The 26,219-nt window shown below is 37.3% G+C and overlaps 1 protein-coding gene across 1 annotated transcript in view; it reads left to right on the forward strand.

Annotated features, from left to right (window-relative positions):
• LOC114133258 (calsyntenin-2) overlaps positions 1-26,219 on the forward strand; it is a 285,154-nt gene that overhangs the window by 86,758 nt on the left and 172,177 nt on the right. The window lies entirely within an intron of this gene.

Here is a 26,219-nt window from a genome sequence, read left to right on the forward strand (position 1 = left end):
CAAGTCTTGAAGGGTGGCTATTTACCAGCTTTGAACATACAGAGACAGACATGTTTGACTTTTCTTCTTTATAAAACAGTTTAAGCTCACTCAACATAGTTGGATTGTTGACCCTGAACAACATTTTATAACTCTTCTCACAAATTACTTTGATCAAAGCTATTCCACTGCAGCTCTGACCAGATATTTAGGGTTGTTGTCCTGCTAGAGGCTGAACTTATGTCCAAGTCTCAGCCCTTTTTCAGTCTCTAACAGGTTTGATGTACAGTGTACATTAATCTATCACAGTACTTGGCATGCTGATCAGAAAATAAAAAAGGTGCTCTCATCTGACCACAGCACCTTCTTCTGGATGTGTGCATTGTACGTGACTTGTGTCAAAAAGCAACCTGGTCTTATAATACCTTTTTTATTTGCAATTGTTTCTCGATGCCTCCACATGAAGGCTATCTTAACTACCGGTAAATGCATAGCAAATAGTTCTCCCACCAGAATATGTCCTTATAGGTTTGCAGTTATCTCTTAAATTAAACTCTTAAATTAAGCTAACCTTCTTTCTGAAATTTTTTGGTCTTTGTGGTGCTATTTTTTTCTCTTCGCATTGTGTTGCTCTATCATATAAAATTCTATAGAGATTTAGGTTCTGTGAGAAAATGTCGGATTTCAGGGTCAGTGTTTCGATTTCGCAGTTTGTCTTGTTTTGTGGGTATATGCGTCTCTCTGCTTCAGCTGGTTTTCCAGTCTGTCAGATATTTTTGATCACTTACACCTATGCTCCTTGTTGGTTATTCCTATCAAAGACTCTTTATGCTTCACTGTTCAGCAGCTGGATTTTTGTGCTCTGTGTTTTGTTTCTGTGCCAGCTCTTTGTTTTTGTAAACTAGCTCACTGTGTGTTTGTGTTTGTATTTTATCTTCCCTCCTCTTTTTCCTTCCATCTGATGACTGATATTTAGATTTCATCTTTCTCCCTCATAACATTTTCTGCTGTCATTGTTTCAGTCTCTCCCTGATGATTGACTTTTTGCTGACATAGTGAAGTCAACGGACTGAATAACGCATGCTTAAATTCCAGGAATGTTGACTTGGTGGGTAAAATTTACATGCTAAGTCATGCACATAAACTTATTAGCCTTCAATCTTTTATGAAATGTTTTCATAGAATTTACAGAATTACAAACAACAATAAAACACTGATTGCAACCCTTGTTGACTTGATCAGATCACAGCAATGAAATGACATAAGACTTGTGCAGCCCTTTTCAGGACCCCCAGTTTCTTCATTCAAAGATGTCATTCCCTTTCACACATACCTTCACACACTGATGATAGCAAACTACAGGATTGTAACTTGAAGACAAACAGCCTGAAAGAACTGCAGCAGTCCTTTTTTGAATCTCTGGGTTTGTGAAGTATCGCAAACCCAGAGATTTGCTTCCATGAAAAAAAAAGCTTCATTTGTATTTCTGTTGACTGCTGCAGGCTTAACTCGAGAAAGCAGCCGTGAAAAATAAATGAGCGTGTTTTTCTCTATTATTTTATTTTCACTCATGCTTTGATTCTTTCTCTCCCTGCTGTCTGATCATGTATACCATATCCCACAATGAAACTATCTAGGTGGATGACCAAAGCCTGAGCAAGTAATGTAAAGTTCAAGACGAGTTAATCAAAGTTTTAATATTTCACACGACATTAATATTCACAGGACAAACTCTTTTGATGAGCATACATTAATATTTTTTAAATGTATGCTTCCATACTCTTCCAACTTCTCTGGTCATACAGCTCAAGGTAGTTGTAGTCATTTCTATGACCGGAATTCACTGAAAAGTTGCTAAAGAGTGATGATGCTCTAAGTGGAATGTTGAATTCTGACATTGCACCTAAAACTGTGGATGAAAAAAATCTCCAGCTCTATTTCAAATTGATTTTTTAAATATCAAGAAAATACACATTGCCCTACATTCAGCTCTCTAAAAACGTATTTTCCACCTTACGAAATGTCTTCTTGTACCTCGCCCCTAACTCCCAAGATGTTTTTTTACATTGCTGTGAATAATAATATTGGCTCATCCTCCTTCCCATATCGGAAGGTTTTTAAGAATGATTAAAGACTATGTCACATAATTTGAAGCAGATTTTAGTCCAGCTTTTAACTATAAGCGACTCCCAAATCTTGATTCAAGAGTTAAAGAAGCAAAACAACCTGACAATGACAATGTTTGACTGATGGTATGAAGCTAATTTTCTGAAATGCTGTATTAGTTTTACTTTAGATGTAATGGGACAAACCTTCCAAAATGTTCCACACTTATCTTGTGAATCTTTTAGATATATTTTTAAAGCATCTCGGTAAGTATCGAAATGTTTTGTTAGACGTGGAGTGCTGTAGGTCCTTGTGTTCTTGTTGGTCTGCAGTGGTTGGTATCTTTGACCTCCTCCATTGAGTCAATTTTTGCCCAGTCTCTTTCCTGTTGTTGAATAACTGACCTTATGTGAGGCCACTGAGTGCTTTATTTGTTCTGGGTTCTTTTGTGTACTTCTGGATGAGACATCATTGTGTTCCAAATGTAAATGTGGACAGTCACTAGTGAAACATTCACTGTGGAAAGAGGCTTGTAAAGCCTTGGGGAGGGTTTTGAAATGCACAGTTGCATGTCAGTGACTTTGCATCTCATCTGTTCTTTTTTTTTTTTCTCTTGTTTTTTTGATCGGGTTATGTTTGTTTAGTCTGGCAGGCTCTACTTAATCTCTTGATTACTTACATCTACACGTGGATGGGGAAAATTATATTTTTATGTAGGGGCAGGTTGACTTGGAGAACCTCTTTTTTTCTTTAATCAATAAAATTATCATTTGAAAATTAATTTTGTGTTCACTCTGGTCATGTTTTTCTTGTAGTAAAATTGGTTTGATGATCTGAAACATTTCACTGTGACCAAAAAAGAAAAAATAGAAGAAAACTCTAAGGTGGCAAATATCTTTCCTCGGCATTGCAGGTCAATATTCCATTGGACACTGTGGGTTTACGTAGATGGTTCATTATCATTCATATTTGCTACTCAGTGTTTTTTTTTTTCTTTTTTAAGTCAAACATGACTATAAAACTGTGAAGTCATATGAACAATGGAAACCTATTAGACTTTCTTTATGTGGTGATTTCATGTGTTAGAGTCCTAAAATGTAATATTTGTCCTTTAATCTGCATGTTAACATCTTTTGCTTTTCATAGCCTTTGTACTTCAACTCCTGAATTGCTTGGATCATATTTGGATTTGTAGACTTATTTGTTCCTACGTATGCCCAAAATCTCAACACAATCTCCACATTCGTTTTTAAGACATGGGGTTTATCCGTAGATTGAATGTGACTATATGAACAGTAAAGGAGACAGACGGTACACTGACCTTTCTCTAATCAACTGCAGATGTGCACATTGTGTGTGCACATCCGATACTAGCACTCCGAGATGCACCACTACACAATTCTGATGAGCCTGTGCTGCCAGGCAGTTACTATGAGCACATTAGCTCATATTTATCCAGTTTTTCAGATGAGGACTGCTGAACTGGAATCACCAACTGCCTGCCTTTGATCATCGTATTCACATTAACCGGAATGACCTGAACTGACTACGGATCAGTACTTCAGCTCGAAGATGATTGATTAACACCAACTATTGAATGCGACTGCAGGATTTACTGGGCCGGCGTCTGGTAAATCTTTATCATCTGCCAATACAATGGATGCTCTATCTGTACGTTATGAGCTCTGCCATGTTTCATGTGGAGATCAGATGGAAACCCATACAGAGAAAGATTAGAATCCCTTTTATTTTATTTTAATGGTTTATAACTAATCTTAATGGAGCTTTTCCATCTACGGCCTGCCATTGAACCCTCTTGTATCGTCGCAGTCTCACCCAGAAATTGCTTCGGCCTTGTGCTCCTTTTGATGCTGAAAGCACTTTGAACTGTAGCCAGCATCTTTACGCCTCAGCTCGATAGCAAGTCCACGAACAGCTCAAATATTCATAGGGACCAGACCTCACCTGGAATACCAATGGACATTATTCTGCACTCTGATCAGCTCTGACCACAATGGGCCGGAATTGGGCTGTGAACAGTGTTACAGTACCAGGCTGTAAAAATGGCTACATACCTCACAGCACAATGGGCTTTGTCGGTCCATTGCTATGTGTGATGGATAGTACACTGCAAGGCGCAAGGACTTTCTTTGATTTTCCCAAAGGTCGTAAGTGTAGTTTATCTTGCTCTCTCTCTCTCTGTCTCGATATGGGGGTGACTGCAAACATTTTAATGGGGGTCATGTAGAGGTTTGCAGTAAAGTTCATGGTTAGATCATATATCAACAGTAAGTCCATCATGTTGTATGTGCTGTTTTCTACCTGACTTGACATTATGCTAATTAAGACCCTGATTTGATGAAATACTAACATCTTGGTGTTTTAAAAGAGTCTTTAATTCACTCTTTAGTATGGAACCTCTGTGTCTCCTTGGAAGTTCTTTTTGTCTCTGTGTTGTGGTGGCGACCAACAATCAATGATTACTTAACTTATTTAGAATACAGTACTGTTCCTGTGATTTCTTGAACATCTTTGATCCATATATTCCTCAGGAATATTTGAGCTATTTCTCACTCTGCTTCAGCTATTCAGTTATATTTAAAATAAGGGATTTACTGGCTGAATAGGTACAAGGACCTGTTTAAATATTTTGTTTTATAGTCCTAACTATGTGCTGGATTTAGTCTTGATGGTTTGCTTTACCAGTTTTCAAAAATCCTGACCTACTTTCATATATGTTTTCCATTACAGTCAAAGAAAGACTGTATTGGCTGCTGTGGCTACCAGTCTATCTGCATCATGTGACCTGTACTGCTTTGTGATCAGGTATCCCCTCCTGTTCAGGCGAGCCATGCAGAGTTCAGCTGAAACACTAGACCTTAACTTTTCAATATTCTGAAACTAGAAAAGTTTTGGGGAAAAAGTTAAAGCTACAATCATTTAAGATTATGATATTTGAGACCATTAAAGTTGTTTGTCTTAATCAAATCTTGGAGCAGCACATTGACCAACTTTCAAGAACTTCATCTTACCAAATGCATCATTTTTGTAAGCTTGGCAGTTTTTTAATAAAGTGTCTGACTGAGATTCAGGATTAGGCAAAACAATTGAATGATTTGTATCAGTATTGGGAGACTAAACGTTTTGATCGGGAACCCATTCTAACTTTGGAAGTGTGGTATTATTACTACTTTTGTTTTTCAATGGCTGCATTCAACAAACTATTGTATGTAAACGTTCTTTGCAATCAGCTATTATACAAGCCTGATTTATGCAACCAAAATCAAATAAGACATTTTCAATTTTAAGACATTTATTCATCAGGAAACCATTGTTTCATTCAAGTATTTGACTTGCTGTTTATGAGTCAAAGCTACTTTATAAAATGATCAAATTTAATATCCAGCAATCAGTTGATACAGGATTGTTTATGATGTTATAATAAAACATCCTGTTTAAACAAGAACAATTATGACTGACTGAAACACATAAAAAAACTGTTTCAGCTAAACTTTTGAGAAAAAAAGCTCCCAAACTGTGAGGCAATCCTGTAATTAATCCTGCAAAGCATTTATCTTTTTCAGCAGCCACAATGCTAGCAAATAATGGTAGGCTCCCCAAACCAAACCCTCATGCTATGCATGGTTGTGCTTCATTATGCAGACTCTGACTGTAGATTAAAGTAATTTTTCATAACTAAATATCATTTGGGCTGATTATAGAACAACAAGTTACTTCTCTCTTGTGGGGTTTGGCTTAATTCATCACACAGATCAAAACAGAGGCATTCCTCAGCTGAATTTCAAACATAAGCTTTTGCACCTAATGTGTGTCTTCGAGCTGTTATATTGAATTTCTATACAGCTGTCATCACACTGACACTACAAGAATCTAATGATGTGATTAATCTTTGTGTTTAAAGTATGATTTCCCTTTTCTACAGATGTGTGGGGAAGGATCCGTAAACTCACCCAGTCTGACTTTGTTCATTTGAATTTTGAAAGCATTTTCATCTATTTGTCTTCTGTTTTGCTCCAAATGTGAACCTAGTGGTTTCAGCGTGTTATTTGGCAAATTAATCAAGGCTGTCAGAAAAACTATCATTTAAATTGTTTCAACTGCCAATAAAGAACTTTGAAACCAATATAGCAATTAAAATTAAACAACTTCTTATTCTGAGATGAAAATTGTTCACTGAAGTCATTGCAACAAAATTCCCTCTGTTGACCTGTGATCACTTTGACAAAATAAGTGGACTTGAGTTGAGATGGGTGTGAAACAAATAAAAGCTATTAAAATCAACAGCATTTAGATTGCAGGCAGGGATGCTGTAATGGCACTGCAGAGCTGAATAGAGCTGAATAAAGCACAATCCATTAGGATCAGACAGAACAAAATGATACAAAGGGAAAAAAAGAAAACTGACAGTGATTGAATGGGTGCTTAAAGCTTTTTGTTTATCAGGAACAAGGGTTCCTAATAACAAGCTGTTTAGTTGCTAAATCATACAATCGCCAGATTTTATAAACTTTGTGGCAGTAGGTTAGATTTAACATTTCAAGCTGCCTTGTTTGGTGTCTGACTCAGTTCTCACTGTAATTACTAAATAAATGGCTCTGTGATTCCAGAAAAATGTAGATTTCTTTGAATAAATAATGTCTGAATGACAGCTACTGCTGATAGAAATAGTAGGTAATTAATAGTTCCAACGTTCCAATCTCCAGGTGACTTTAATTGACGGATATGTCATGACAGCGTGAAAGGGTCTGAAACTGAGGCCTACATAGGTAACGTCAAACTGAGCCACATTGAACAAAGATGAAGCCAAAGTGGAGATTGTGTGAAAAAGTACAGCCTTGCTCCTTCTGTAGAATTTAAAAGGGAACATGCCAGGAAGGCTCTGCTAGTCAAATACTATTTCATGAGTGTGACCACCTCTGTAAAAGCAGGAGTTCTGGGGGTTTGCCCTTCTTGAGGTTATAAGTTTGTTTAAAAAATAGAAATCAGTTCATTTTTAGAAGTGAAAATCATTTAGACACTTCCCTTTGTTCTAATGTCCCCTCAAATTTCCTTCAGGATCAGAGCTTTCTATGCTATATAACACAAAAGCTCCAGATTTCAGTTAACATGTTAAAAACTGAAGCTCTTAACAGGACAACTAGAAAAAAACAGATTGAACAAGTTGGTTGGAAGGTTGCAAACTTACAACTAAATGCATCCAAAGCACAACAGCACTTGGAAAGATCAAGTTAAAATGATGTTTGGCCATTATGTACACAGTGCCACGGTGGCTGAAGGGTCATTCTTTGGGCTTGTCTTGCGGCCAGAGCATGAGGGCACATTGACTATGAACTCCTCTATATCCAAAAGTATTTTAAAGAAAAATTAGAGGCCTTTTGTCTAAAGTGGGGTTAAATCAGAACAATGACCCTAAAAACAATAGCTGATCTAGAACAGAATGACTGAAAAGAAACCAATCAAGGTGTGGCAATGACCAAGTCAAAGTCCAGACCTGAACAAAATTGAAATGCTACTGTGGGACTTTAAACATCTTGTGCAGAGATTAATGTCTCCTAATCTCAATAGATTGATGCCATTTTGTGAAAAGTTCTCCATAATGATCTCTAAAGACTAAGTGACTAAAAAAGCCATACAAAACATTGTCAAGCAATCCCCCTTTAGCAGGAAAGGGTGTGTTAAAAAGCATGAAAATGCCGTTCTCTTTCACACATGGCATTTCCATGTTGTCTACTCCTTTGACCATTCATAATAGAGTTAAATAATTTCAGGAACTGGTAAAAAATGAACTCATTTATCTGCATACATAAAACCCTTTAATTTGAATAATTGTAAACACCATAATTACAGAGCAAAATGTGCAATATTTGTATATTTGCTGTTTTTTTCATGTTCACATCTATTTGAAAAAGGTTTTGGGGTTTCTCTTTGAAGCTCTATTTGGAAATAAGTATAATGATTTTTTATTGATTAGCTTTGGTATAATAATGAACCTCCAAACAGATTTGGTAATTCTGTCTTTACCACAGCTTGAAATAGATGGGGCAGATGCCTGTTTCTTTTTGTAGAACTTTGTAGAACTATGTTTGGCATATTATCTCCCTCCGAGATGTTATGCAAACTTATTAAGCGTGCTCAGGCTTTTCTTTGTTTGACTGTGTTCATTTCTCTGAAATCACACTAGGATAGATTCTCTGTAGCTCCCCCATAGCGTTCGAAGGTACAGTAACAGCCTATTTACATATCAGTGTCACGTGGCCATCAGTGAACGATGCAACAGAGAGATGTGTTGGAAGAAACAATCTCTCTGTTCTGTGTCTAAATGTAATTCTTTTTTTTTTTTTTTTTTTTGCCAAAGCCAATATGTTGTTTTTCATTGGTTACTGGTGAAATCTGTAATTCCTCTAAAAGCTGAGAGTCGCACACATTTCTGTTTGTGCGCCCATCTGTCTTTCTGCCTGCTGCAGCCTCTTTGCCATCTGTAGCTCTGGGTCAGAACGAGTCAGGCCGGAGTAATCCAACTGCTCATGTGAGAAAAAGAGCCACATGCTGTGTGGGACTAGTCACAGAAAGTAAACATTTTTCCAAGTCTCTGACCTTCACTTGCTAAACATTCTGCAACTCCAAATTCTCTCAAGAGTCATGAGATATTAAAGCAACAGTTCTGATATTTTGAAACAAGGTTCTGTGAAATTATTATAAGTTGCATCGTCACTTAGCTGTGGAGAAGCCAGTTGTCGTAAACATGTTTTTTTAGAAGAGTCGTGAAATCCTCAGGGCTGTGAAAGTTAATCAACTTCCCCGGTGAATCTAAATTTAACATGTATTTTTTAAAAACTGATATTAATGTTACGCTGGTGAACATTACTGGCTGTTTCTGTCAAATCACTTGCAATCCATCATTCTTCTCTAAATCCAGAACTTTGGGATTTCGCAATAAGCTGTCATCTGGCCAGAGGCAAATGAAAGTGACATGGTTTATCAGCCTTCCAGTGGTTCAGTCACAGTGTACTTCTCTATCACAGGTGTGCAGCAGTTCAGGCCACATTTTGTCTGCTGAGGGGAGACTGACTCCAAATTTTAACTGCAAAGCAAAGACTGTGTCTCTGCTGGATAGTCGGGATCAAACAATAGGGTTGACATCTTCAAACAACTGGTTGATTTTCCAAACAATCATACAGGTCCAACTGACCATGAAGTCCACCAAAAATGAACTTGAATGCATATCACATCGGGAAGAGAAAGAACTGATTAAATTCCATACCACCTCAGACAGTTTGACAAAAGTTGAAAGAAAAACCCACCACTTGAAAACCCAGAAGAGCTTTAAATGTTTTAGCTCATGTGCTTACAGTGTATAATGAATATACTATACCACAGGAATGTTATTGAAATAACTCCACTTAGACCAAACTGTATAGATGTGTGTATCAACATCAGATGTAAGGGATTACACGATTGATTTCCTATTGAGACTAAAACTCTTTTCAAGTTGTATCAATACAGCATAGACATACAAGGACATCTATATTTTCCTCCCTTATACATACATACAAGCTTTCCTATTTTAAGAGCTGCTGTTTTATTTCTGGCTACCAGCAATTTATTTTAATCTACTGGCTGGATCAGTTAAACTAAACAAAGGGAAATAAGACACACAAACACACAAATCTCAGAGCTCAATAAGCCAGAAATGCTGGTCAGAGGGATAATCTACCAACACTTCGCTAACAGGCTTTTGCCTCAATGCGGCTCAGAGCCTGTTTTCATGTTGTGTTATGAGGCAGGTTCCTTTTAAAAGCACCCAGAAAACAATGCGACGCAAACAGATGCTGGGCTTTATTCCACTGAACCCCTGCCCCATGAGTCTTCCACCTGAATTCATTTCCTGTACTAAACAATGAAGTGGAAGTTTTCAGAGATCAACTGTATGCACCACAAACTAACAGCATGTTATTCCTCTCTCCCACACTCCCACTTGTCAGTATAATGGAAATTAAACGAACCGCTTGATCGTTGGCTTGTGAAAAAACACACACGGACACCTTTTTTGTAGGCAGTGACTGATTGCTTTGGTTCTTTAGCGAGTGCTCAATTAGAGTAGGGTGGGCTGAGGCTTCAGACGAAGATTGTACAATAAAAAGTCCTGGTCAGTGGGTGGAATAGCTGAATGGACATAAGTACATGCTCCAATTTATGAGTGGAAATTGTGGGTGTCTGTGGTGACTGCTGAATGCTGAATTGGGGATGGCAGTATGGAGGGGTGATTCTTTGTTTTAACCAGGATGGCATTCACTTCACTTAAATACTGAAGTGTTACCTTGCCTTGAATGGCAATTTCAGATTTTGCAACACGTATGCACAGCACTTTAAAATTCCCGCTTTACAGATTTCTTTTGTTTTTATGAACATACAAAGAAATATGAAAGATAACCCAAGCAAATACAAGAATGTTGATTTAATTTTTTAAGAAAAAAGAGCTATCTAAACTCTTTAGAAAGAAAAATAATTGATATAAATCCAAAAACTTGATGGAAACCGTTGCCATCAAGCATTTACAATCTTATAAATTACTTTTTCCATCACTGTAAAGGAAATTAAACCACAATGTTCATCCACCAAAATGTTACCTCACAAAAATGAGACAAGCCTGTGTTTCTCTTTTGGTCAACAAAAGTTCTTGCTTTTCAACTCTTGAATGAATGGATCTTTTTGGCCAGTCTTGTATTAGAAACTTTTACCTCAATTGAGGCGAATGAAGCTTGGTTCTTTGGTGTCCACTTGGATGATTTGTCAGTAAGCTCTTTGAGTAGTTTTGGTAGGCTACCTGAGGATAATAACCACCATATCATGTTAACTCTATTTGTGAATGTCTACTGTTGATGTAGATCAACTATAGTTGACTTTATGACATTGTTCAGACTGGTAGATGTAAGTAAATTTGTTTCACACCTGACCTTGACATTTTAACAATCTGGACATGATGTGTTGCATTTTGATATTTTTTAAGTCTATTTCATGTTGTTAGACAGTTTCTGTCTCAGCCATTTTGAATTCTGACTGGACTAGCAGTTTTTACTAGATGAGTGCATCTAGTAAAAATGTTACATCACGGTAGATTATGATAAAACTATTGGCGATTTTATTTCCACAGAAGATCATGTTGGTGTGAATAGCCCTTTCCCTGAAAAAATTCATAACTTCTAAATGGATTTTTGAATTTCTTTATGTAGCTCTGTCTGATATTGAAATTTGTTTTATGATCTGAAAAATTTAAGTGTGATTAAAAAGCAAAATCATGGGAAATCTGAAAGTATTTCTTTAATCACACAAATGTTCCCTCACACAAGTTTTAGTTGCTGTTGCTTTGCTGTTTAAGACACAGCTGAAGTACAAATTAATTTAATGTATCATCACTTTCACATTGCTGCATAGAGGAAGCTGAAGTCATTTTCTGTTTTTGAGTATATCACGCCTTTCTGTTCTCCCAGTCTACAGTCGAAGCTTCACAGTCAGGCCCTGCTGCTCTGCAGTTCAACCATGGGAAAACAAAAGAAAAGACACAGGACAGGTGAAGAAAAGGGCATTTATTAGTACACTCTGAACAGAAATACAGCATTATTCATTTTTTATGCCAGCTTTATAACTTCAACTCACACTGAACTTCCACCTATTCACATTTCAGTATTTGGGGATTCACTTATTTGGGTATTTTTCTGTCGAAAACATCTTCAAGTTATTCATTGAAAACTATTCAAGATATTTCTTGTAGAGAAATTCTAAAATATTTGAAATAAAATTTCTAGGTGCAATTCTACTTGACATGGTATTTCCAAATCAGTTGTTCTGTTTTTTTTAGTGCTGATTGGCAGTGACCCAAAGAGCAGAGATAAGGTTAGCATCCAGCAGGTTCATCTGAGCATATTAAGGCACATTTAGTGCTTGAATTATTAAAATTGGCACCCATAAGCATTTTTAGAAGGGGTCTAATGCATTTCTAGATTTTAATTCATTCACTGTAGGCTGCAGTACCTAACCTCTGCGAAAACTGGAGGTCCACTGTATTCATCTGTTTTGTAAACACAGATACATGTCACACTGTTTTTGCCAATCAGAACTATTTTTAAAAAAATAATCTCCTCATTGAACAGTTCTTATTTAAATTAGAAACTCTTTTCTGCTAACTTAATTTTGTACTTTTTCCAGGTGCAAAAAATACTTACATTTGAGTCTTCTTTCAGTAACAACTTCAGCACCAAACTGTGTTTTTTTTAGCTAGACCAAGTAACTTCCTACTAGCTGGTAGTTCTAGTTCACTGTTGATTATTCATTGGAGTTTCTAACTAGCAGATCATTGGTCAGGCAAGTCAAGGTGACCAGCGTCCAATTCTCATCTCCAGTCAATTTGGTACTGCATCTCCACCATGATTAAGAGCATTGAAGAACCACAAGAAAAAAATTTCTAAAACTTCAAAGGGCCAGGACAAATGGTGTTGTGTGTTTAAAAGAGCAGCTTTATTCAAGAGACAGTTTTGATTTATCTCCCAAAAAATGTCCAGTGAAGTTCTATATCCCAGGTTTGCTCTTTTTGATAAGTATCAGCACACTCAGATTTAACCCCTGAACAAACAGTTTTTCAACATTATGTCACTTTGACTCATTTCTTCCAATAAAATCAGTTTTCTTCGCCTTTTTCACCCTTTAAATTGACAAGTAAAGGGCAGTCACTTAGATTTCCACAGTCCAGCTTTCCTGTCTGTGTTTCCACACAGCCGGAGCCACACACTGGCTTTTCTTTAACCAGATTATAGTGCATAGTGCACCTCATGTTCCATAAGACGGTGGCCTTCACTTCAAACACCTTGCCACTCTAAAAGGATTACACAGAGGAAACTTTTATTGACTCAATGTGTTTTCACCCCCCTTACTTCACAGCTGGCTGCAGGTGTCACATTAACTGGTTGGCACAAAATTCTGTGGGGATCAAAAAGACCTGGAAACATGTCCTGTAACACACACACTCTCACCGACAGCTTATGCCGGGGGCCATCTGCACATAAGAGGCTCTTACTGGGCCGCAATACAGAGCCGGAGTGGTTTGAGTCAGCAGGAGTGCTTGTCTGTGGCCAATTTATATACAGGATTTTCTACATCATTAGTTTTCCCCAAATACATAAAATTTCTTCCCACCCTGTGTAATTTGTTTGTGAGGTCAAAATAAACAGAAGCGGAATAAAAGAATGGTAATGCTAGAAGCTTAAAGATTAGGAAGTTTTACTTTTTTGAATTCATGCAGTTTAAACACATTATTGTTCTGGTTCACAGTGATTTTACAAAGCAGCTATAGTTCACGGGACATGACCTCTGTCAAAGTGCCCGTTTCACAACTGATCATTTTTTTGTATAGCGCTATACTAGACACCCAAAGACACTTTATGGGAAACAAACAACATGACAAAGTTACAAAACACTAAAGTACATCAAGCAAAATCATAAAAGCAAAATATGTAATATTAATGACCAAAAGCTGTTAATTAATTGGTCTGTTTTTGAAAGAAATGTTATTAGTGGCTATAAGCCACTAATAAAGTCACATTGGTGTTGCTGAGCTGGACAATGATCCCATCTGATAAAACCCACACAGTAGTGACTGGAAAAGAATCTGTGCTGTAATTATTTCTGAAAACTCCTTTAACTGTCTGATTACTTCAAAGTTCAGTTAAACAGAGGCAAGACCCTCACATGCAATGCAATCTCATTTTAGACATATAATTTTGCCCTAGCAATATGTGCACTTGTTCTATATATTTACATATATTTCAGGATTTTAACCAAACGATTGCATATTCGAGGAGTAAGAAAATCTGTTATTTTTGAATATTTAAAAAGCATCCAGAAAACTATGTGATGCTGTCATGATGGTGTAACAAAGTTAATTATATTACTTTAAATTAAACTTCAAATTCCACCAAATGAGTCATTATATGTTATATGAATTAGTTATTTCTTTTTATTAGCACCTGTTTGAAGTAGGAATCTTAATGCATTTTTGTGGTTGTTTATCCTTGATGTTTTCTATGCGCACACCTACATGGATTGGTCAATTTAAGAGAGAACTACCAATGTTAATTTAACTGCACTCTCACTAGTCTCTCTCAGTACTAACAAAAACAGAACAAAATTCTCTACTATGCTATGTGCTATGTGCATTGTGTCCAAGCTGCAACCCAGAGCATCTCAGCAACAACAGAATAACATAATCCACAATTTCTACACCACTACATACAGTGTCACTAGCAGGCCACTGCCTAGAGTGATGGGCATGTGGTAGGCCTGTGTTAGAATAGGCCTCACAGCTGTAGAGAAGTACCTCCAAATTGCACCACAAGCTGTTTTGTCCAAAACAAGCTATTTTTTGTACCTGTTTGGTTGTCAAGAACAATTGGTGTTGTCATATTTAGTAATGAGGCTGGTGGTGGAGAAGGAGGAGGACAAAACAAAAACATAGACTTATGGGGTTTCCTGTGTAATACAACAGTAGCAGAACAATTCATAATAAAACATCTCAAGCCTGTGAACTTTAGAGTGATGGATGGATGTTTTTTCCTTTCACTACAGTAGTTAAAAATGCAGCAGGTACAAATGTCTGTTTATACTTTAGGATGTCCATTAGATAGGCTAATGTTGGGGTACATCATTCTGAAACCCGATCTCTACCCGACCTGTTCATTTGCATCTTCTCATGCTCCTAATGAATTAGTGAAAGTTCTTATGATGTGTACTCCTCAGTAAAGATGAAGGCAATAGCGCAGAAACCCCCCACATGTATGATACCCATAGTATCATATATCAGCACCCTAAGTTTTCTGCCAATGCATACAATTTCTTCCCATTCCATTGCATAACTTATGTGTATTAAAGAATATGTGAAACAAAAGGAAAAAATACTGTGTGATATTTCACAGACTGAAGTGAGGACAAAAGCACAATGCACATTGTTCTGGTTCACAGTGATCTTGCAAAATTGTTCCAGTTTAGAGAGGCCATGGCTTGCTTTATACCCTGTGTAAAAAAGGAAAAGCAAATCGTGATTGCACATCTTCTGAATCAAATTGCTAAACGTGGTGTGAGCAGTTTATGTCAAAAGTATCATAGCAAAGATCAATCAATATTTCTTTGAATAGTAAAGAAATAGAAAAGAAATACAAGTCAGTTTCTTTGTATATCAAGGTAGATTTGTCTAAGTCTAGTCCCTGAGAGCTATCCTGCAACTTTTCAATGCCTCTTTTCTCCAACACAAATGAATCAAATGGTTCCTCAACATCTTTTAGCTCTGTAGAGGCCTGGTAATGAGCCATTCATTTGATTCATGTGTGTAGAAGCAGGGATGCATCCAAAGGTTGTAGGATAGTAGATCTTGAGGACTGAACATAGTCACCCCCTGTATTAAGAAATCTCTGTATGTAGGTTGGTCAATCTAAGTATGGACACTGATCAGAAATATTGGACTAAAAGCAGACTGAAGACGTTTCCTGCATAGTTTAAAACTATTGAGCCATTTACGTAATTAAGTAACCCAATACATTTCTCCATTAGGTATTATTAGGTCCTTACCCACTCATTTGATGCTTTGCACTTACCTACCATTTTGAAATCTCAAACTCTTCAGACTCTTCAGTTCTTCCCACCTAACAATTTCATTTTCCGAGTCTACATGTATACGAGAAAAACTGAAAGCTGCAAATGCTGCGTCTCGAACTGCACATACAATAATGGACTGGGATAATGGCCCTCAAATGATCCAGAGAGAGCACATTTGTGACTATGTAGCCGTTTGATAAAGAGGGGTAATGATGGCTGGGGGCGATGGCTCCAAAGTGCATATGCAGCTCCCAAACATCCACTCCTGGACATTTGGATGGATGCTTTTAGCTTTGTGCGAGCGTGAGCCTTAATGCAGGAAAACGCCTTCATCTCTCTTTTTGTTTTTCTAACTCATCCCTGAGGACAGCAGGAAGGTTGGTGGGGCACTGACTCTTTTTCCCTTCTCTCTGGAAGAAGAGCAAAACTCGCAGTAACATGACAGCACACTGATTAAATCAAAGGAACAAACTCAAACAGATTGCCTTTATTTTTGCATTTGTCTCAGTTTCAGCGACCCATCTGTAATTGTGTGCTTTGAATCCAAAGGGAGGTGAGGTTGAGGAGGTTTGGATTTCAGCCAGCGAAGGTAAAAAACAAACTTGTAATAAAAGTCTGACCTTTTGTCTCACAGCTTTCATATTGCTGGAGGATTGGAGAGGGGGAGATAGGAAAAAACTGCTCTGACAAAAGGCCATTGCATGCTGCGGTGCAAATAAAGAAAGGATTTTTACACGTGTGCCAGCCCTTTGCCTCCTGTGAGTGTTTGTTTTTGTCTGTGAAGAACAAATTCTTGAAAGTTTATGTCTGCTTGTGCCAGGAGGTGAGGGATGTTTGCTCTGAGGTCTTCTGTTTACCACAGCCACAGTACTCACCCTGTTTCTTTACAGGACACTGGTGCACTTGTTGTTTTGGATCTGTTAGGTAAAGAAGCTGCAAGGGCCTGACGTTATCGACACAAGTGAACCTCCCAAATGGAGTGTTATGTTGAACACACGCACACAGTCATCAAGACACAAGGCACTAAGATCATGGCCTAAATGCACAAATGGCCACAGAAGCAGCATGTATACCACACAAACGAAGACACACCAACACAACTTTACACATTCACATACACCTAGAGACTTGCAGCGCAGTCTTTGATGTTAAAAAGGATGAGGAGATCCAGCTTTATCTCACTCAGCCAAGAGTTACAATCAGCTCATCGTTTCAAAAACCTAAATTCAAACACAGCAGATACAAAAAGGTCAAATCGTGGCCATCTTACTAGCATTTTTACTGCAAAGCTACCTTATATAAGTACAATTCTGTATATTGAGTTGAAAACAGATACATCTGCTGTATAAAAACAATTAGAATGGTTTTTTTTATCATTGTTTTATGCTAAACCAGACAAAGCACTTTTGTTTCCAGTAAAAAGTACTTATTTGTACTAAAATTCACAACATTTTTTGTGTTTTTTTTAGTGTTTGGTACAATTGCATAATAGCCTGTAGGACTTTGATCAAGTATTTTCTTTATTACAATAGCTTGCTAGAATTTGGACCTCTTCCTCCAAATAAAAATAGTGCAACTGAGTCAGATTAGTAACCTACACTTCTCTCATACACATTTTAGCTCCGCCTATACATATGCTATAGGATTGAGAGGGGAACTTTTTGATGGCCACGCCAACATATCGACTTTATTGAACTTAAACTACTCTGTAACTAATTTATTTGGTGAAGTGCACCTCAGATTTTTCTTGTATGGATGATGGCACACTATCATCACCATTAGCCAGCATCTACAAAATGCTTTGCTTTTGTTGAGCTTAAAACACACAGTTTTACCTAAATATTTTCTGTGGGACACATACAGTAAGTCTTCTTCCTGTGTCTTGGCTGGACATTGTCATGCTGTTGATACTTAATACCAAATGTTCTAATTATTGTTAAAACATTTGGATATGGCATTTTCAAGCACATGAAAATTGTACCTTAGTAAAATTACTAAGCTGAATTTAAAATTAAACAAAGTAATAATTTTAAGCTATCTTTTATTCTTCTGGCATTTAGCAAAAAGGAAAAAAATATTCACCCGAATGGCCTAAAATACAAAAATTTAGTCATAAATAATGTGAGTATTAATTTTTTTTGGTCTGTGTGTGTATATAATTAAATTTCAACTATACTTAGATGACTTTTATAGTTTGGAGTTTACTTTCCACTGAATGTCCTCCAAACACAGCTCAGAGCTGAAAGGACTACAGAAGCAGACACAAAACAGGTCAGGGTGTCGTTGTCTGAGAGGAGCTACGATGGGCTCAATGTGACCCAGGAGGTTTGGCAGGAACACATTTTGCTTTGCTCTGTGCTCAGGCTAATAACCCTGCTTATATTCAGCTCAAGTCTTTCTCAGATTTATTTAGTCACCTTGAGGAGCATTTAAGTGTGTCTTCTATTGACTTAATCGTTGCATTTAACTTTGCTGATGATTTAGTGGATAAACAAACTGAAATTCCCTCTACACCTGCTTAAATAAATTTCCGCAAATATGTGATTGAAAACATAATCATGCAATTAGGGATACCAAGAAAAGCATTGTTGCTATTTGTCTTCCTGGTTTGGAGAGAGTTGTAAGAAAAGCGACTGAAACACTTTTATGATGTTCAAACAAAGACTGTCAGTTTATTAAAGAGAAAGACAAATCAGGTAGGGTCTTAAACATGTCATACTGTAAGCATATTTAAGCTGCCCTGCATCACAGCCCTAGTTTACCTCAGATAAATACTGTACAATATATATGAATAAACAATGAGGAAAGGGACAGGACAAAAACGAGACAAAGAATTTCAAGGCAAAAAGCCCCGCTCAAAAAACCAGAAAACATTGTCGCCCATATGTCAAAAATAGATCTTGGTGATCCCCGAGACTTTTTGGAAGATATTCTACAATGACAAAATAATGGGAATATTTTAGGAGCTGTTTATTCAGTTTAATCTATTATCAAACTCAAACAGCGATTCAGATAAAGGATCCAAACATGACGACGGTAGATGACCTGGAGCTGCCTTGTATTGCCAGGATCTGTTTATGACACCTTAATTTCAGCAGTCTAACATTTGGGTAATGAAGCAGAATGACACAAATAAATTGAAGATTTTGGTGTGGCTTAATCAAAGCCTGGCCTTAAATGTGACTGAGGTGTGGCAGTGGGAGAGATTTGCAAATATCCCTTTCATAGATTCCTTGAGGCTGTTTGAAGTAATGTGCTCCTGCACAGCCTCCCAAAAATGTCTAGAGCATCACAGATAATATTATTGAATTATTACTTGTTTTTATACAAACCAGTTTTTGATTATATCCCAGATACCAAGAGCTCTCTTTATGGCTTTCTAACTGTACGTCCAGACAGATTTAGTGAGGAGCGACCGTGTCATCCAGGACATGTTGCTGTGAAACATCATCTATACTGCCTAGATATTGAGCTGTTAGTATGTCATGACGTTTATGTTACTGTCACTCAGGAGTCTTCAGTCAGAGGCCTCTTCATTCTTGTTGTAAGACTGACTGCTACTGGAGATCGTTCCTGCCCACAGCATCACCTCCCCTATGACTTTTTAAAGATACTTGAATGATGGGAGTTAGGAGTCTACAACATTCTTTTTATTTTTTAAAAATGCATTACTGCTAGTGTCAGCTACATTTTATATTAAATGCATCAGCCTGTAGTTAAACAGATTTCAAGACCAAACTTGGGGATGCTACCTGTCTGGAGAAGTGATCTACTTGGAAGCTTTTAAATGTGATAAAGTTGTCTCCCTGCAGATGGTTCCTGTCAGCCTGCTCTCATAGGCACAAAGCCAGGACATACAGAGAATACAAGATTAGCATTTGCAAAGATCTCCAGGGTTTAAAGAAGACAGGGATCAGTGCAATGATGGAGTGGTGGAGAGCAAAGCAAAAGCAGAGACGAGCCCACCCCCCTAGTACAGGGCAGAGCGGAGATGTTTCTGGTTGATTCGCAGTTACCCACTGACGAACGTCTCTGTGGCACTTTGAGCTGTGATGAGCTCCCAGCTTCCAGTTTGGCTGTAATTGCGTGCTGCTAGCAGTAATGCCTAGCTGTCTCTGCTACATTTACTTTTCATTATGCTGATGTATTCATCGCAGCCCCTTTTTCTTGACCTTATCAATCAGAGTTTAATTTCCTACAGACTTCTTTTTAATTACAACTGTTTCTCTTCCTCCCTGTATCCCCTCCGGAGGTCTGTTCATATTGCAGCATAAGCCTGGTTAGAGGTGGCTCTCACCAGCACCGCCACGGTGGCACATTGTCGCCTGGTCAGAGATTAATCCACCGTTATAGCGCCTCTGCCATGCTCAGAACCTCAAATCAAATCCACGCCTCTCAGCTTAATTGGCAATGAAATGGCGGGGGATAGGCCCACTGACCTGCAGCTTGCTGTAAAGGGCATCGCAGCTCCAGAATTCTCTTTTCAGCTGTCACACAAACTGATTATATTAGCCTGGACAGGGGGTAATAACTATATTCCTGTGATTAATGTGATTTGAGGCACAGAAATTATTCTCTGGCTTGTGACTCTGCTCGTTTGTGAAAATGCAAAAATAGGCAGATACTAAAATGCATGAATGATGCAATTTATTAATTTGGCAGCCACATGTTGGATAATATGGAACAGTTGAAGGGGTTAGAGTGGGAAACACAGCGTCTTTATTCTGAAAATTAAGACAATTACCTAGGAATATCCAGGAATTCTTTAAATATGAAAGTCTTGGTATTTCAGTACTGGCTCAGCTCAACAGAGCCTTGTAAAATAATTCATACCCTCTGAATATATGAATAGATTAAGAAGTTACAATCCCAAAATTTAATTAATTTTATTTGGATTATTATACAAAAGACCAACATGAAGTAGTGTATATTCCTTTATTTAATCAGGTAAACCCCGTTGAGATCTAGATCTCATTTTCAAGAGGGACCTGAAACAAACTTCACTCCCCGTCGTGGAATTGAACCCGGTCTCCCGCGTGACAGGCGGGGATACTCACTACTATACTAACGAGGAGATAATAATTGTGAAGTGGAATGAAATTATATGTGGTTCTAAAACACTTACAAATTAAAATATGAAGAAATTGTGGTGTACATTTCTATTCCCATGTTTTGCTCCTACACTCATAAATTAAATCTAGTGCAACTTCTAACTGTAATAGTGAAAAGAAGTTTTTAGTATTTAAAAAAATTATTATTATTATTATTATTATTATTATTATTATTACTTTGATTTTAAAAACACGCATTACTTTTGGTAGCCTGGCACATAATTGTCTAGTAAAACACGTGGATATTTATGGTTGTAATGTGAAAAAAACTAGACAATGTTGGCATGGAAGCTTTAACTATGTGCAGTCAATAAGCAAACACAGCAACTTAGTTCAGTATATTTAACCCCATGCTCCCATCCCCCCGACTTGTTGCACACAATTTTATGTTTAATTCAAGTTCTGGCATGAACATGCAAAAATCGTTTAACACCTTAGCAGGCCACATTCACCCAGACAGATGTGAGGTTTCTCAAGACGGCAGCAAATTGACCTCCCTCCATTCGTAGGTTATCGCATGCCATTTACTGACTGCTTTTAGCAGCTGTACAGGTTGTGTACTTTTTGAAATTGGGGTCACTTGTCTTGGACTGAGTTTTTCTTTTAAGCATTCATTCCATTAGAGTCTTTCTTGAAGGTAAAACAATAGATGAGCATCACAGGTATAAATCAAAACATGTAAAGGGCAACTATAAAATGATAAAAATCTTTATTTTAATCATGTGAGAAACAATTGTCAGAAGAGAAAAATAAAAAACAGATAAGAAAATGAAAATGTTTTTATCAGTTCATTTCAGCCTGGAATGTAGAGTCCAAATATTTACCACATTGTAAATGTTTACTTTACATTTAGTGTGCTAAAGACATTTAGCAAAGAAAGCAAAGCTGAGAAGTGGAGTTCCTTTGAGTTTAACAGCAGAGAGTGATGTTACTTTGGTATTGATTAGAGGATTTATCAAGTTCAGTTTTGATTCAAGTTGCCATAGTTTTCCATGTAGCTAATCACTTAATGTCAGGGCATTAGCTTCGGGTTCAAACGTGATAAGCTGCAGCGACGCTTCCACTGGGAATCTCGGCAACTGATGGTCTCCACCCATCATCCCACCCTCTCATTCTTGCCTCCTCGACCTCCAACGGCCAGACATTATTCTAAGACGAAAGAACAGATCATCCATTTTTCCGTAATGACTCAGGGCCAGGTCTCCGGCTGTCAGTGCATGAACCCAATTCTGTTCTCGAGGTTCCACTACGTACGTCTTCCCGGTGACTGGTTGAGCTGTGGGTGTGGGGGTAGGGTTCACATGTGGGTGGGACCTCATCTTGATGCCGTGGCGATTACCGGAGGCAGACTGCTTTATTGCTCTCATCACTCCTGACGAAAAACCATTTTATCCCACACACATAGAGAGCAGCAAGGCTTTAAGTTGTGATTAGCTTGCAGTTGAAAGCAACTTGGTCATGCTGACTGATGGCCTCGCAAAAGGGGGTGCTAATTAGTGATGTTGAGTTTTCTGTTGGTGATCTTTCTCTTATGACATCTAAGAAAGCAGGTCTTCAGATATTCTTTGTTGTATTGAAGGTGGAATTGCTTTCAGAATTTATTTCATAATTCAGAACACAACCTTCAGGTCTGTCTGACACAGCTAAGTAGAGAGAATGAGAGGCACATTAAGCATCACAGATTACAAGGCCAGCAGGAATCCTTGGCTGACTATGCTGAAAAGGCTCTTCAGTCCTCATGACTCCGAAGTACTAATAGTGCTCAGTCTCATGGTGTGTTTTTCAGATTTAGTGGAACTTTGCTATTGTCACAAATGAGAATTTCAGTTCATGATGGGCTTTTTCAAATTTTTTTGTATTTTGATCAACACTCAATGGCCACTTTCTTAGGTTGTTGCCAATCACATCAGAACAAATGCATTATTCATAATAAAGCCAACTTGCTGAAATTCAGATTCAAGAATTTTGAATGTGGCATGTTGTTTGTTAGACAGACTGATGTGGTATTTACATTCCTCGCCTTAACTTAATCTTATCCTTATTTTATTTCAGGAACAATCCTGAAAAGAGAAAATAGCCGGTGAGGAGCACTTGTGTGGATGGAAACACTATAATTGTAACCATGCTGTCCAGGCTTGAGATTAAATAAATGCCAAATAAGTAGTTATTACAGCTACAGAAAACTCTGAATGGACTACATTGTGATTTCTGAAGAAGGTGAGCGACAGCCACAGAATATTGTAAAAACTGGGGCTACAGTGTACACAGGTTCACCAGGCTATGTTCACACAGCAGGCGAATGTAACTCAAAGCGTCTTTTTTGCCCATATGTGACCTATATCCGACTTTTTCACGACAGTCTGAATTGCCCGATTTTGATCTTAATCCCGATCTTTTCACCTCCATAAAAATTCTCATTTGTGCCACCTTCAAATGTGGTAGTGATTCGGATACATATGTGGTATGTATATGGTAGCAGGAGGCAGACACTGTAAATCCTGACTTAAACAGTGGTATGAAAATTATTAACTTACAGTGCGACACATCACAATCCCAACCATCCTGACTCTGACTACACATCAAAACAGACTTTTATAATGAAAAGTCAATTCTCCACTAAAGGGCATTATTTTAATTTGTACTTTCTTTTAGTTAGCTTCTTTGGGTTGTTATGATCTTGTGACAATACTGAAAAACTTTAACCTGATCCATAGACATCGGCACCCATTCTAACGTCAATAAACAGTGCGATGCTGTGTAATATCAACAGTGCTCTTCAATGCATGCAATTTTCTTTAGGATTGTTAACCACTCACACAGAAGTCTTTGGTCATATTTAACTGGTGGTAATAACAATCATGCAAAAAAAGTCGGATTTAACTAGAAGTCAGATTTGAGCATTAAGATCTGCTGTGAAAATACAGCCTTAATTTCAGCTAAAGCATTCAGACTATAAGGTTCGTTGTGTAAATGTAAAAACATCCACCCTGTTTAGTATCAAACAAAACATGCTGTCTTTTGCACCGTAACTTTATCACCAAGATATTTCCCATCATTACACACTCAAAACTCATGATTATCCTCACTGTTTTATCAAACTAATGAATATTAATCACTTCCTAATATTCTAGTGAATGATCTCCTCTGACTGTATCAGTGCTGTTAGTCACGCTTTCTTGGCTGCCCCTCATGAATATGGAGTCTTCCGGTGTTCATGTGAGAAAATGTGTTTCTCAGGTTTCCCTGAGAAACACATTTCATGAAATGTCATGAAATCACTGTCATAAAACATCTTTCTAAAGTCTACAGAGTGGTGATCTATTGTGCTTACAATGGATATAAGATAATTTGTGTAAGCAGTGCTATCAGATACTGGGTAACACAGAAAACATTCAGTTGACATCAGTAACTCACAGGCTTATCAGCTTTTTGTGATTACTATTGTCATTGGCGAAAGTTTCATTTATTGTCAATGCAATCTTTGGAAAAACTAAAATGAATAATCTAACCCTTAAAAGTAGGTTTTTCTTTTACTTTCTGACTTCCACAGCCTCTCACATAACTGTGGAAGAAATCTTAATCAATCATGGTATCAATATTATAATATAATCAATATTGCCTTAACTCATTGAGAGTTGCTGATATATGTTTTTACACAGTTCTCCTGAGGTTTTACTTTTAGCATTTTAATTTGACTGAGGTCTGGACTTTAACTATTCCATTGCAGCACCTTGGTTCTTTTGCAGCCATTTTGTTGTAGTTTTGCTTCTGTGCTTGGGATCATTTTATTTTTCATGAACCCGTTTCAGCTAAGCCTTTGCTGTTGGGAAATGTGCATCTAGAATTGTTGATTTTATGGATAGCTTGAATTTACCATCTTCGGATGGTAAAACCAGCTTAAGCAAAGTTCAAATCATGAGCCATCCACTACCATGCTTGACTTATGTGTAAAAATATTATGTGTTTGGTTTACACTTATGGTACAATGCATCATTGTCAAACAGCTCTGCTTTGGGTTCATTGAAAATAATCTTGTGACCAATTAACATTTTTGGAAACCAGTTATACTACCGTCATATTTTTTTGTTAACCCCTTACCTAATATTTTCCTATTTGTACAAGGTTCTGACTTGCTAACTAATGTCTATTAAATCTAAGATGGGTTTTATACAATTGCTTAGGGATAAATATTAGGTTGAATTTGCTAGACTGCCTCAAGACAGTACTTGGTTTCTGACAATTGGCCCATCTTTTTTCCCCCAGTAGAAAGTTCAACAGGTTTCATTCCATTAAATGGTACTTCTGAGCTTTGAGTAGTCATGATTTTTACCAATTTGATTACTATATACAGTATATTTCCTCATTTGACAGCTGCAGTTACCTGAATCAATTCTCAATTCTATATAGCTACTTGCCCACAGCAAAACAAAGAAAAATCACACTTATTTCCATTTGAACTGACCACAATAATTATAGAAACTGAAATCTGTTAAGTTGAATAAAATTTGTTTGCTTTCTTTTATATTTGTCTTCACAGAACTAAATCACAGAAGGAAGTGTTCTTAGTTAAATACAAATAAGACTTTAACCATATATTTATGAAAAGGTTTTGTGATCCGACTGGTATCTGGGCAGTGACTTGGTGCAGATATTTAAGCTAAACTAAAGTAGCATAATTCAGGGATAACATGCATTAGCAGGTATTGTGCAGCAGCAAATTGATATTTTGATACTTTCATTGTCACATTGCAAGTGAAGGATATTTTGTGACTTTTGTTCTTCTAAATTATTCGAAACCGCACATTTTAGCACTTCCGTTGATTTTACTGACATCCAGGGCATAGCTGAAGTGGTCTGTAACAATTGCTGCTTGATTTAAACCTAGAGAGAGTCCACTTCTTATTTTTTCCTGTTGTTGAATGGGGAGTAATTATTGTTTTTGTGCTTTAGTCCTGAATCTCAGGGGAACCAAAATTACAGCTTTGCCTTGTCATTTCTGATCCTTCAACTCACCTGACATTTACAGAGTCAAACAATTTGCTGCAATTTGTTTTTTCTATTTCTTCTTTTCTGGTCAAGTATAATAACATCATAGAAGTGAAAATATTCCCTGTTTGTTCTCTTTATGTTTCTTTCTGCATTGAATGAAAGATGGTGGAGAAGTGGCTACTGTTTGTACAACACCGCACACTCCAAAGACTGATAAAGTGCCCTAAGCCTTTTAGTATTTATACTACTTTATGTCCTTCAACTCTGGAATTAATTACTTTGAAATATTACAAAATTTTCATTTAAAACAGCTAAGGAGCACTAAAGAGAGACAAAAAATTATGTCTTTCTAAGGTCAAAGAAGCTGAGATAAGT

The sequence above is a fragment of the Xiphophorus couchianus genome, chromosome 18 (assembly GCF_001444195.1).
Source record: "Xiphophorus couchianus chromosome 18, X_couchianus-1.0, whole genome shotgun sequence".
NCBI lineage: Eukaryota > Metazoa > Chordata > Actinopteri > Cyprinodontiformes > Poeciliidae > Xiphophorus > Xiphophorus couchianus.